This window comes from Megalobrama amblycephala, linkage group LG22 (genome assembly GCF_018812025.1).
Source record: "Megalobrama amblycephala isolate DHTTF-2021 linkage group LG22, ASM1881202v1, whole genome shotgun sequence".
In the NCBI taxonomy this organism is placed as follows: domain Eukaryota; kingdom Metazoa; phylum Chordata; class Actinopteri; order Cypriniformes; family Xenocyprididae; genus Megalobrama; species Megalobrama amblycephala.
The window spans coordinates 10,265,192-10,279,496 of NC_063065.1; the positions used below are offsets into that span (position 1 = coordinate 10,265,192).

At 36.2% G+C, this 14,305-nt stretch overlaps 1 protein-coding gene across 1 annotated transcript in view; it reads right to left on the minus strand.

The window, feature by feature from the left end:
• map3k22 (mitogen-activated protein kinase kinase kinase 22) overlaps positions 1–12,535 on the minus strand; it is an 81,729-nt gene extending 69,194 nt beyond the window's left edge. Inside the window, exon 1 of the mRNA XM_048174035.1 lies at positions 12,114–12,535. The gene's annotated coding sequence lies outside the window, so the exon portion shown is untranslated. The remainder of the gene's footprint in view (positions 1–12,113) is intronic.
• Between the last annotated feature and the right edge of the window lie 1,770 nt (positions 12,536–14,305).

A 14,305-nucleotide genomic window follows, 5' to 3' on the forward strand; every position in this document is an offset into this window, starting at 1 on the left:
TCCACGCCCCAAGAGCTTGTGCTTGCCTTAAACACCATAAACAAAGTTCACACAAAGTGTTCGTCATGCAACATGTCTATAGTATTTATTTGGATGTTTACATTTGATTCTGAATGAGTTTGATAGTGCTCCGTGGCTAAAGCTAACATTACACACTATTGGAGAGATTTATAAAGAATGAAGTTGTGTTTATGAATTATACAGACTGCAAGTGTTTAAAATGAAAATAACGACAGTCTCGTCTCCGTGAATACAGTAATAAACGATGGTAACTTTAACCACATTTAACAGTACATTAGCAACATGCTAACGAAACATTTAGAAAGACAATTTACAAATATCACTAAAAATATCATGTAATCATGGATCATGTCAGTTATTATCGCTCCATCTGCTATTTTTCACTATTGTTCTCGCTTGCTTACCTAGTCTGATGATTCAGCTCTGCACATCCAGACGTTAATACTGGCTGCCCTTGTCTAATGCCTTGAACATGAGCTGGCATATGCAAATACTGGGGGTGTACATATTAATGAGCCCGACTGTTACGTAACAGTCGGTGTTATGTTGAGATTCGCCTGTTCCTCGGAGGTCGTTTAAACAAATGAGATTTATATAAGAAGGAGGAAACAATGGTGTTTGAGACTCACTGTATGTCATTTCCATGTACTGAACTCGTTATTCAACTATGCCGAGGTAAATTAAATTTTTGAATCTAGGGCACCTTTAAATGGTTCTCCTTTTCCTATGTTCTCCTTGCTATGTCATAAAGTGTCTCTCTCAGTGAATGGGACACAGATTTTACTAGTAAAATTTATAAAATGAATAATATGCGTGTCAAATAACGTCACTTACTCTTTTCTTCCTGTGGGGGAGACTACAATTAATTTACTATGAATTAAATGGAAATCAAATAAAATACAATTTATTGTGTAACCAAAATACCAATAATGCCCAGAAGAAAAAGAAAAAACTTAGCGTGTGACTTTTAATTATAAGAAATACACCGAAAATACACCGGGACTATTTTGAAATGTCTGTACTATTGCAGGCTGATCCTTCAGATTCTTACAATCGTATAAAACATTTAATACAAAGGCCATGAAGTAGACTTTGTCATAATTCATCAACTTGCGTTCATTAGCAATCGCTTGGCATAAATCTGCACTTTTCATTGAGAATCACTTTAAAGCAGACTGAAGCGCGAGCCTATAGAACGCGCAACAACGCCGCCTTGTGACTTTGCAACATGCAGCGCTCTTTGTGCAATATCCACCGCATCTCTGCAGCGCACGTGGGAATGTTACGAAACGCGTAGGGCGAGGGGAGATTTTCCACTAGTTAATTCGATCACGGATTATCTTGGGCGGATAATAAAGTATAAGAGGATAAAAATAATAAAAGCAAAAATGTGTCTCCAAATATACTTGGGCGGCAGTTAATATACCTTGGCGGCCCGCCCAAGTAAAGTCTATGTGTGGGAAGCACTGATTATAACTCTGATTGTGTTCATCAGAAAGAAGAAAGTCATATACACCTAGGATGGCTTGAGGGTGAGTAAAGCTTGGGGAAATTTTCATTTTAAAGTAAACTAATCCTTTAAAGTTATACACTAATAATTTCACAACATTGTTCAAGTAAACTTTAGCAAACCTCAAAATTAATATGCATTTTTAATATAGTATATTATAAGTGTGATACCTATATTTACTTGTACCATTTTCAACAATTTTAGATTTAAGTGTTTAATTTTTTATTTATTTAGACAAAATAGTGCACTGTCATTTAAATATGAGCCATTTATCAGTTTATTAGTTAAATAATTATCAGCTTATTGATTTGGTCCAGACTTTTAATATCAGTGCACCACTAACAATTACTAAAAGAAAAGTAGGAGTGTGACTAAAAGGGATCCTGCTATTCAATGCAACTCAGCACTGAAAGAGGAAATAGAACATCAATATTTCTTTGTTAAAGGATGAGGTAATGTACCTGTTCGCCACTGAGTGAAAAAAATGTAAACGAAACAGTGTGGGCAACACAAAATGATATTAGGTTGACTCATAATGAAGTGCCTTTTAAAAATAAAATATAACCTTTCTGATCAAAACCACATTGGCAATATAGATAAAATGAGTGCTAGACCTTTCTTAACATGGAAACACCAACACATATGATCTAAATGACAAAAAGTGTTTTCTTCATTTATTTGTTGCCCTAGCAAGTGTGATTACAGTCACAGTTCCTGCAATGAGTAAACCAAACAGGTCAGCTCTCATCGACAAGGACAATGCTCCTTTTTTTGTCAGCAACTCGGTGACTCACAGGTTGTGGCGGGCAGCTTTTCTGGGAAATGACACAACATCAGCTTTGCTAAAGCCAATCCCTCCTTGGGACCACCGAGGAGAGTCTGACTTGTATAAAGCAAAGCCAATCTCACACCTTGAGCTCCTAATCTACTTTTCTGCATTAGTTTTTTTTCCACGGGTGAGGTGCACCCGCTTGCCTGCGCACACACTTACACGTATATATAAACTCACTGACGCGCAGGCTTCGACAGCACACTCCCTTAGCAGACAATACATTCTGCAGTATAGATTTCTTGCCAATATACACACCTCGGTCTGGAACCATATCTGTAGGGCACAAAAAAGCAGATAGACCCAAGGCAGACAAAGTAGCAGAATGACTGTCATGCAGCTAAAGGTAAAAAGTGGTCTATAACAGGCAAGCAAATACACATGGATCAATAATACATAATATTCGTGAATAAAGAAAATGTTCTAAAATGTTCTTTTTAAAATCTGCCATTTTTAGAAATGTACTATTTTGTGTTTCTGTTGGTTTCATATACTGTAGTTTTGAACAACTTTTATACCATATTAAAAAAAAATGTTTATTATTAACTCTTTTTCTTGGTATCCTTTAGCTAGAGTTACATTATATGACCACGTTATCATTCATTCAAGTGCTTTAAAACCATTCAAGTGCGATAAGATGCAAAAGAGAACTCAAAGATATACTGGTGCGATGTCTGTGAAGCAGCTCTTTGTATTCACTCACCCGAAATGAGCACAAAAGATCAGAGGCAGCTTTATAATACCTTATCATTAATAGCCGTATCAATATTACCATTATTAATATTATTACTATTATTATTATTATTATCATTGCTATTACAACTACTACTATTATCATTATTATTAATGGCTGTATTAAAATTACCATTATTATTATCATCATTGCTATAACTACTACTATTATTTTTTATTTGTCCTCTTCCTGATCCTTTAACCTCCCCCTCATTCCGGATGAAATGAGTATATATGTTAATATGTTTATCATTACTACTATTGCTAATACTATTATTACTATTTGTCATTTCTTATTAATTGAATTTATCATCATCATTATTATTATTATTATTATTATTATTATTATTAATAATTATAATTATTATTATTATTATTAATAATAATATTGCTATTGTCACCCTCCTCATCCCCCATTCTCCAGTTAGTTTTTTTGTGTAATACTATTATTATCATCATCATTGTCGTCATTAAATTTAGTTTTTTTTTCTTTATTTCATTGATTTGTTTTTTTTTTACTCTGGTTATGTCTGTTGTACTTCCCAACATGCTCCTTTATTCATACATTTCCACTCCCACACCCAGTTACACTTACAGTTATACAAACACACACACACACACACAAATCTTACTGGCTGTTATGTATGTTTTGTTTGTCTTTGTATTTGTATTTTGCATTTAATTTCTCATCTGTAAATATTGTAATTGTCTGTTTGCATAAAAAAAAGAAAGAAATGAGCACACAGAAAGCCGCTCCAGACAGCGTGCAAGGACAGCACTGAGTTGTCTTTCATGCTTGAATGGACAGAAACACACAAAATTATGTTGAAATCCCCGTAATTGGCAAGTATCATCATAAGCGCAGTCTTAAACGAGTTAAAAAGTCTTAAATGACCATAAAGAGTTGCGAGGACATCGGATGCCTGTCAGATCCGCACCATGTGTGTCAGGTCTTAATAAACCTGCTGCTGTCTGTCATTAACTTTAATTAAACAAATTGCAACTCTTGACTGAATAACTTTTGTAGCTTTAATAAGGATTAATCAATATATTTTGGCAGAGCAGGTAAAATTCAGAACCGGCCCGACTGAGCCAACAGAAATATCCGTTGAGCTCTGCTATATTAAAGGCATAGCTAAATGTGACATTTATTATTTTAGTTTTATGTGAAGTTCACTTAAATTAAAAGTGAATGGCTATAATTACCCCAGAAATTGAGAAAAATCAGTAGCTGTATTAGTATCGGTGATACTGGCCTTCATTCATAGAACTTAGTAAAGAAATGCCATTAAGTAAATATTTAAAATATATCTTATTTTTGTTGTTTCTATGTGAAATTATACAATATAAAAATATAATTAGAGTTAACATTTTAATGTTAGGTGCGAATAATTAAAAAAAAACTGTTTGATTAATAAGTTTAATTGATTAACAGCACTAATCAAAACACATTTTACAGCCTGAAATAACCTTGTTTTGACAATTTTTTTGATGTTTTAAAAGACATTGATCTTGACACACAGTCATTTTTAGATTCTCACTATGATATAATTTCCTGTTTTTTTCTGTGTTGGTTGCATCACTTGACCTTGATTTTGGTGAACAAAACATTTCAAATATTAATAAGCAGTTTCGGCAAAATATCTTTTCTAAAAATACCAATGAAAAACAATAAAGTTACTAAAGATTTTCTTCTGAAGATTTGCCTCCTTCATTACAGTATTAGTCTTTTTAATTTTAAAGTAAAAATATGTAGGGTGATCAAGTAAATAATAAATGGAGGGCTGACCAACTGCATGCAACAGTGGCCAACCTGAACAATTAAATTAGACACAGCAAGCTCAACTCACAAAAAGGCATCATGATGGAATTGTTGTCTCATGGCAATCATTGATTATTTTCACACAATGAATATATTTTGAAGACACAGAAAACAAGCACCATCTGCACAATAATATAGTGTTATCATTGTATACCACCACTCGCTCACAAACACCCATGCATGCATACAATTTCTTTGTTTTTCCACTCATTTGTGTTAATATATGGTAGCAGATGTCTCCAGGGCAGCTGAAATCATTACAACGGCAGAAATCTGCTCTGAACGTCAGTGGAATTTCAATTATTACCCTTCACTGTGCCTGCAGTGAGACCACTTTAGGTTGCAGTGCTGCTCATGACAGGTTAAAAAGAGGATCTGACACATATCACTTGGTTTTGGAGGTGATTGATGCTTTCACACGTAGAGGTTTTTACTGCGAGTCAATAACAAATTCAACATGCCAGAGACTATATCCAGGTTTCACAACAATAACTGCTGTTAGATCAAATTAAGCTGCCCAAGCAACACCTGACATTGGAAAACAAAAATAAGCCGCAACATTCAGGGTGATTACAGTGTCTCTCATAGACATGGAAGAACCTTTAAAAGGCAAGCATCGCTACTATTGCATTTACTTAAAGGGTTAGGGGTTTGAGCTTTGACATAGTGCTGGGCGGTATACCGGTTCATACCGAATACCGGTATTTTTGTTATGATATGAATTTTGATGATACCGCAATACCGGTATGTGTCGCTTAACCAATGTTCGGAACGTGGCGCAGCATCACTGTTTGAGAGCGTCCCGTTTCACTGTTGCACTGAAGTGAGAGCACAGCTGAGATTGCATCACAGCCTATGGTAAGTCCGAAATCACCCACTAAAGCCTATTCCCTACGTTATCCACTTATATTGTTCACTTGCAAGAGTGAATGAAAACTAGTGAGTGAATTCGGACAGCCGTTGTGTGTACATCGGCTGTACACTCGTTATTGCGGTGCAATGTGAGATTGAATGAGTGCACTCAATAACGTCCACTATGGTTTCAGACACCACTACAAATGGCTGTCCCCTCAAATAATGCCCTATTTGAGGTTATAGGGGGCGATTTCGGACTCAGCCATTGATTACAGCAGAGAATTCAAACTACATGCGGCGCGCGAGATAGAGCGGTTTCTGCGCGGAGCGCCTTGATGAGATTAGCAACGTTCTCCACATGGATTATATATATCAGATATAAACACGCTCACTCCGGTCTAAGTTTTTTTATGGACCCATTTCATATATTCTAGTGCTCTAAACATGAACCAGCAGCGTGTATGTGCACATATTTCATCACGTCTTCTTCAAATTGAATGTAATGTTATGCAAAGGACACTTAATTGTACGTCTGATCACGACCGCGATGACACGATGGATTATTCTGCTACACAGAAGACGATGTAAGTTAATAAATAGACTGACAATTCAAAGAAGAATGGGCAAAAATTTAACTGCTTTATTCTTTCTGTTAAACTTACGTGTCATTTGTTCAGAGACTATATGTGCTCTTAAATGTACTGAAAATATCCTTAGACAGTTTAAATGTTCTTCCGCGTTTCTCCCTCATTTTGGCAGTTTGTTGTTATATAGAGTTAGATTTTTAAAATGCTTAAGGTGCCCTCAACTCTTTTTTTTTCTGTCTCCATGGTCATATTTTAATATTCATGTGTCTGTAATGAGTGTGTTGCAGGTCTGTGTTTTATTGGTTGTTGTCTCCCCACAGCATCATTTTGTGGGGCTTTGTAAACCTGTATTAACTCTAGTGTGGAATTTTCTATATTCACTCTAATATTCACTCATCATGACAGTAAAACAGGGCATTCTAGTCAATCTACTACAGTATTTCCTCTCTCAATCAGTAGAAAATGTGGTTAACGCCTGGTCATGCATAGGGGAAAAAAATACCGCCATATACCGTGAAACCGATATAATTTTGAAAAATACCATGATATAAATTTTTGGTCATACCGCCCAACACTACTTTGACATATTTCACATCCAGCATCATTTATGCTACACAGACTCAGACATGAATGACACCTCAAATCATGTGGCTTGTTGAGGAGAGGAGCACTGTTGAATTTAATAAGACCAGAATATCATAGACTTGGGGATATGATCTTTTAAACTTGGCAAATATGTAACCACCCAACAGACTTCAGAAAGATCCTAGCGTCAGAAACAAGTTGATGGTTTATTTTAATGGCACCCCGGATCGAGTCAGAGAATTATATGTTTGTTCAGAGCATTTCGTAAACGAGGCACACTGTAATGGAGAATTCACATAGAAACTTTCAATGAAAGATGAAGCAGCCAACTGTATTGGCCAACTGTTTCCTGTGCAATGATGTTAGCCAATCATAAGAGTGGCCATATACTGACAAGCCTTAAAGAGTTAGTTCATCCAAAAATAAATTCTGTCATTAAAAGGTGCAATATATAATATTTTCTGTCCGCTAGAGGTCGCTAACAAAACAAAGGTGTACCTTGATAACGCCAAGTTTGAGCGCGAAATCTTGGGAGATGTGGTCTTCACATCACAGTTGGTGGAAATAATCGGGATAGGACTCGGGAAGAAAGCATGTTCATGGATGTGATTATTAACGTGACTGTAGTATGAAGCAGAGCAGGACCGAGTGTTGTGGGAGCTGAACGAGGCCGCTGGAGCGATTGCGCGACACACGCCGCGAGCATCAGAACTTTTATTATGTCACAGTCGCCGCCGTGAGTATGAGGCTATGGTATGAAGTAATGCAGCTCTGTTTATCATATTAGATACATTTGAGTGTGTTGAAAATGTTATAACGTTACTCTGTGTTTTCGCTCGGCATCTGCTGTGAGACACTTGTTTGAGACACACTGCAGTAAGATTGATCGATTTTAGAATATCATATTAAATGCTGGATGGCTTGTGTTGATAAATGTCAAGCAAAGTCATTTTAAAACGTATTGTATGATTTTGTATTACTGTAACTAAAAATAAAGCTGCATCTGATAAATGCTATGTTAGTTACTTCACAAAATAGTGTTTTTCTCTGAGGCATGGTAAAGCATATTACTCACAAAAAACAAAAACAAAACAAAAAAAATCAAGAAAATTAGATTTAATCAATAAGACTAAACGTGTTGAGCTATATAACAACAATTAGTTTTCTGTCTATAAATGTAAACAAACAGTTGTTCCCTTGTCTATTAAAACGTGTAATATATTAAAGCGTCTTTGGTGTTTCCATGATTTCTACAAAATAAAACCGGAAAGCGAGGGTAATGCAGGTATGACGCAATTGACAGGTGACTCCTCACACGTCCCGGAGTCTTGGTTAAAATTACTACTTAAGACATATTTAAAACAGTTCATGTGACTACAGTGGTTCAACCTTAATGTTATGAAGCAACAAGAATACTTTTTGTGCACCAAGAAAATAAAATATCGATTTTATACAACAATATCTAATGATGGGTGATCTCAAAACACTGCTTCATGAAGCTTCAAAGCTTTACGAATCTTTTGTTTCAAATCAGTGGTTCGGAGCATGTATCAACTGCCAAAGTCACGTGATTTCAGTAAACGAGGCTTCGTTACATCATAAATGTTTCGAAATTTCAGTGGTTGACCACTGGGGGGAGTGACTTTGGCAGTCTTACGGTTGTGGAAAGACATGAGGGTGAGTAATTAATAACAGAATTTTCATTTTTGGGTGAACTAACCCTTTAAAGGAGCCGCCCCTTAACACCAGATCAATTCAGCATGTATACTTGTTTTTTGCGCAAAAAAACGTTATTAACATTATAAGTGAAGCTCAAGGAACATTAAAAAATAATAATCAAAAAAATCCCTGCCATAACCCCTTTAATAACTCCAAGTTCCAAGTACTACAAATGTACCAAGCGCTATCGGCATACATACAGTGCAGTTACATACTGTAAAGCGATAGATATTATATAGAAAATCTTAATTGTTTGATTGTTATATCATCACCATATGTAAACCATCCTGATACCCATCTCTAAACTGCTAAATGTGCACAATTAGGCATTAAGATAATATAAAAAATAACTTCACACATTTCTGTAAATCTGCTTTGAAACAATATGTATTGTTAAAAAAGCTATATACATAAAAAAATTGACTATAGAGAAAAAAACAATAAAGACAATATATTGAACAAAAAAATTGTCTGTATTATAAATAATCTCATTAATCTGTATTGTGTTAGTCATAAAAAGGCAATGTTTTCCAATCTCGAGTTTTGCTAAGTGCTTCTCCCACTCTTTCTGATAAGGGCAATTCACCTGCACTTCATATTGTCAGACACACCGGACCTAATTAAAAGGCTTCCTTTCGTCTCATTAAAACAGGGAACTACCAAAGTGCTTAACAGGATGAAATTAGATAAGAAACCCTCAAATGCAACTCGTGTTATCACTATCCAAGAAAACTACTTCTAATTAACACACTAACTGGATGGTATCTTAGATGAACACTTTTCAGATAATGGACCAGTTCTGAACTGGAAAACCCTGACCCAAATTTAGACACTTTGATGTCTTACACTTAAACAGATTTTCTTTCTTTATCAAAATTGGACTCGAGGCGAAGCTCCAACCCTTTTCTTTCCACAGCTTTAGAGAAAGAGCCCATAGGAGCTGCTCAGATCACACTGACCCCTGGCCCTTGGCTCTTTGGCGTGTGCGTGTCCAATCACTCAAGCAAGTGATAAGACCGCTGTGATTTCCTCCGTGTCTAGTCAGCCGGCGCTGAGATTAGGCCCAAAACTAATGATCCATCATGAAGATCTGTGGCTGAACAGACAACACTTTGACTTACAGCCATGAAACAGACATTCTCTAAGGGAACAGGATAAAATACTATTTCTGCGACATCCTAATCTAAGGTGGCCATTCATCACAGATTCCAATGTCTCTCTCCCAAAACAGTTCTTAAGGGATTCCCAAAAATATGAGTCAAGGTGAAATTAAAGGGATAGTTCAACCAAAAATGAAAATTATCCCATGATTTACACACCCTCAAGCAAGGTGTATATGACTATCTTCTTTCAGACGAACACAATCAGAGTTATAACTTACATTTAAAAATATCCTGGCTCTTCCAAGCTTTATAATGGTAGTGAACAGGGGGCGTGATTTTGAAGTCCAAAAAAAATGCATCCATTCATGATAAAAATAATCCATTACAGCTCCAGGGGGTTAATAAAGGCCTTCTGAAGCAAAGCGATGGGTTTTTATAAGAAAAATATCCATAATTAAAACTTCATTAACTATAATAACTAGCTTCCGGCAGACAGCCAAAAAAAGCACGACCCCCATTCACTACCGTTGTAAAGCTTGGAAGACCCAGGATATTTTTAAATATATCTCCGATTGTGTTCGTCTGAAAGGAGATAGTCATATACACCTATGATGGATTGAGGGTGAGTAAATTACTTTAATTTTAGGTTGAACTATCCATTATAAGTCGACATATTTGCCTCGAAATGTTCCTGTCTGCTCTGGACAGATCTTCCATCAGACATGAAGAAGATTTGTGTGTGATGGCAAGTGAACAAATTTTCTTAATACTGAAATCTTTAGGGGTCTAATGATCAAACTGACAGACTAATCATTTTTCCTTGCATTTCTAGGGAGGGCGAATTCAAAATCCTGTCAAGATGCTCCTAAACCAGAGCATATAAACACAAACCCTGAGAATTTGGCTACACATGAGTGCAGCAGGCCTGTCTAAAGATGATAAACTTTAAGGTCAGATGACTCAGATCCCATCCAACTCATGCATCTCCAGCATAGGATGTTTTCCCCCAAATGTGATTTCAATAAAAGGCTGTTCATGCATGCGCTTCACCGCACCTGAGTCTGAGGTGAGCATTATGACTCAGTAATGCTCGGCTGGTGTCTTAGTTTAAAAAAAACCCAGTCAACATCGTAATGAAGGTACAAAGTTCATCTGGATTCCTTCCTCATGCTGTGAGAAACATTCTTGAACATAGGCTTGGCTGAGACAGACCTGTGCACATTGCAGAAACACTAGCCTATATTTAATGACTCATTAAGCAGAGCAATCTTTACTAAACAAACATAAACTCAAAGTATTTCAAAGTCAGGGGATAATGAGTGACTGAAAGAAGAGTGCGAGAAGAAAAAGCAAGCCAGCACATTCCATCAATCTTCTACTTTATAGTAGTATCCCTATTAATATCAGTATCAAATATGGCTTTAATATATTTAACTGTAGTTAAACCAGCTATAGTATAGTCTTATATAGATGCATCCACCCTGTTAACATCATAATTCCCCTTTATATGTGCTCTTCAAGGATGTGTCTAAAATAATTTCATCTTAATATTTCAAGTTTGTCAAATAAGAGGCGATCTTAAACAGTCAACACTGTTACCATACTTTTGTGTACTCAGGTTATGCATCAACCCTGTTAAAATCATTATTCCCTCTTGTTAAAAATGTACAGTTCTATAAATTACAAAAATATCTGTTGTTTATGCATGCTCTTTAAGAACATCAAAGACACTTTATCTTCCAATTTGTTTTATTATATTTGTCAGTAACGGACTTAATCAGTCAACTCTGTTACCATAAATTTGTACAATATACAAAATTATTACTGACAAAAATTTTAAGTACATTAAATACTCTTTCTAATAAACATCTTTTAGCTAGATGAAGAGTAAATTGTCAACCCTGTTACTTTTTCATATCCAAATACTAACATATATTAAGACATAGTCATTTTTCTTGAGATTAACAGAAATTTCAAAGAAAATTGTCCCATTTCATATAATGACCAATATAGACTATACTAAAGACATACATATAGATATTTTAATACATAGTTTTATATATTTTATAACGATAAACAGTGTTGTCCAAGTAGGTTCAAGCAGTCACAACAACAAATGTCATGTAGCCTATAATTTCAGCATTAGTTCCTCACAGAGTGTGAAGTTCTGCCTAAACAAAACACAACATAAACTCAGCATACGTTTCTTTAATAGCAGTACTCTGTGGACTGGTGTCTAATGCCTTATGTGTATCAAACACAATGACAATTGTACTTTACTCTCTATAGCAAGTCTTTGCACACTACCATTAATATAAATGCAGTCATTATTATTCTAGATTGAACTCACCTTAAGTGGCTATCTTCATGCTGGGGCTGACACTTAAGACTAATTAAACCAAGCTGCGATTCAAAGCGAGCAATTCACTGGGTTTAAACGCCGTGAAGACGAAAATTCCGCAAACTGCGCTCTTGAGCGAGAGATACAGTAAAAACAGTGATATATCCGGAAGCTGCGCGCACTTGAATACAGTTGACACGCACAAATTGAGGAGAACCGCACAAATCCACCTTCAGAAAACCTTTGCGGTTTATGTTTTTTTGGAGTCGCAGATGCCAGTAATCCAAACAGATGGAGCGGTGTGTGCTCGAGAAAGCTGCAAATCTCGTCGACTGCGCGCCGTCAAAGGAAGAAAGTTTCCTCTCTGCAAACATTGACTGACGCCGAGTTTTTCCAAAGAGGAGCGAGTGAGGGTAATGTCAGCCTCAGGAAGCGATGACGCGCGAGCTAGAGAGGGCTGGGAGTGTGCGTGAGATTCTGGCGCCCTCGTCCGACTGTGGTTAACATCGACGAAATGGGTATAAAAATAGGGAGACAGGTCTGTAACAGGTCTGTGGCATGTCGAAACAGTTTAAAAGCCTGATTTATGTGATTTTTACAATTTTCTAAGCATTAAATATTACGTTAAAAAAAAAAAAAAAAAAAAAAATAAGAGGGTTGCATACAAAATGTAGACTTGTGTAGATAGATAGATAGATAGATAGATAGATAGATAGATAGATAGATAGATAGATAGATAGATAGATAGATAGATAGATAGATAGAAAAAAATATATTTGATTAAAATAAAAGTAATTTGTAATTTGAAAATACACAAATACAAACAAAATTTACATGCAATCATTTGAAGTGCTCACTGTAACAATTAAATATAGATTGATGATCCTTATAAACATACTAAAGTTATTCAGTCAGGAGCAGTGAGTGATTTTGTCTTTCTCTTTTGTTGCTTGATTTACATTAAAGGATTAGTCCACTTTTAAATACACTTTTCCTGATAAATTTACTCACCCCCATGTCATCCAAAATGTTCATGTCTTTCTTTCGTCAGTTTTTGAGGAAAACATTCCAGGATTTTTCTCCTTACAGTGGATTTCAATGGCTACCAACAGATTGAAGGTCAAAATTACAGTTTCAGTGCAGCTTCAAGGGCTTTAAACGATACCAGATGAGTAATAAGGGTCTTATCTAGCGAAACGATCGGTCATTTTCGAAAAAATACAACCGTTTATGCTTTATAAACAAAATATCGCCTTGAACGTACTTTCCGCTTCCGCATTCTTCATAACGCTTACGCTGAATGTTCTACGCCTTCCCTATTCTACTTACGGAACGAACGCGGCGCCAGTTTCGTTTTTTTCCGTAACTTGAATAGGGAAGGCGTAGGATATTTCAGTGAGGCCTGCATTCACAGCAATGACGTTTCCTCCTCAAGATCCAGAAAGCTACTAAAAACATATTTAAAACAGTTCATGTGAGTTCAGTGGTTCTATCTTAATATTATAAAGCAACGAGAATACTTTTTGTGTGCCAAAAAAGCAAAATAACGACTTTTCAACAATAATGTGATGGGCGATTTCAAAACACTGCTTCTGAGCTTTACGAATCAAATCAGTGATTCGGATCTCCTATCAAACGGCTAAACTGCTGAAATCACGTGACTTTGGAGCTGCGAGTCACTGATTCGTTTCGTAAATCTCTGTAGAAGTGTTTTGAAATCGCCCATATAGATATTGTTGAAAAGTGTCAGCCAAACGTCAGCCAATCAGATCGCCATATGTAAATACCCTAGCGCAGACGCTAGCCACTTGCATTCATGCAACAACGGAAAGTAATGTGATTGGCTGTTGTCACTATGATGGTCAGCACCAAGCTTCAGACACGCCCTCCATCAAGCGTTGACACCAACTCGCCATGTGAATATGTACCATTACAGTTCCTCCTGAACCAAAACAATGAGCTTATGCTGTGCTCACGCCATAACTACCGTAATTAAGAGATGACAACTCCTGATGTTATTCTCGGAGCGGTCCGTGACTCGAATTTATGCGTTTCAATGACAACACTACCAACGCCGAAATTAATCTGAAGCAGTCAGGTGGTACAGGTCAGAGCTCTTTAAGTTGTTTATGTTCATTATTATTGTAATGTTATGTGCTTTGAGGCATGAGGTAATTTAACGCTGTCTTTCGTGACGCTTT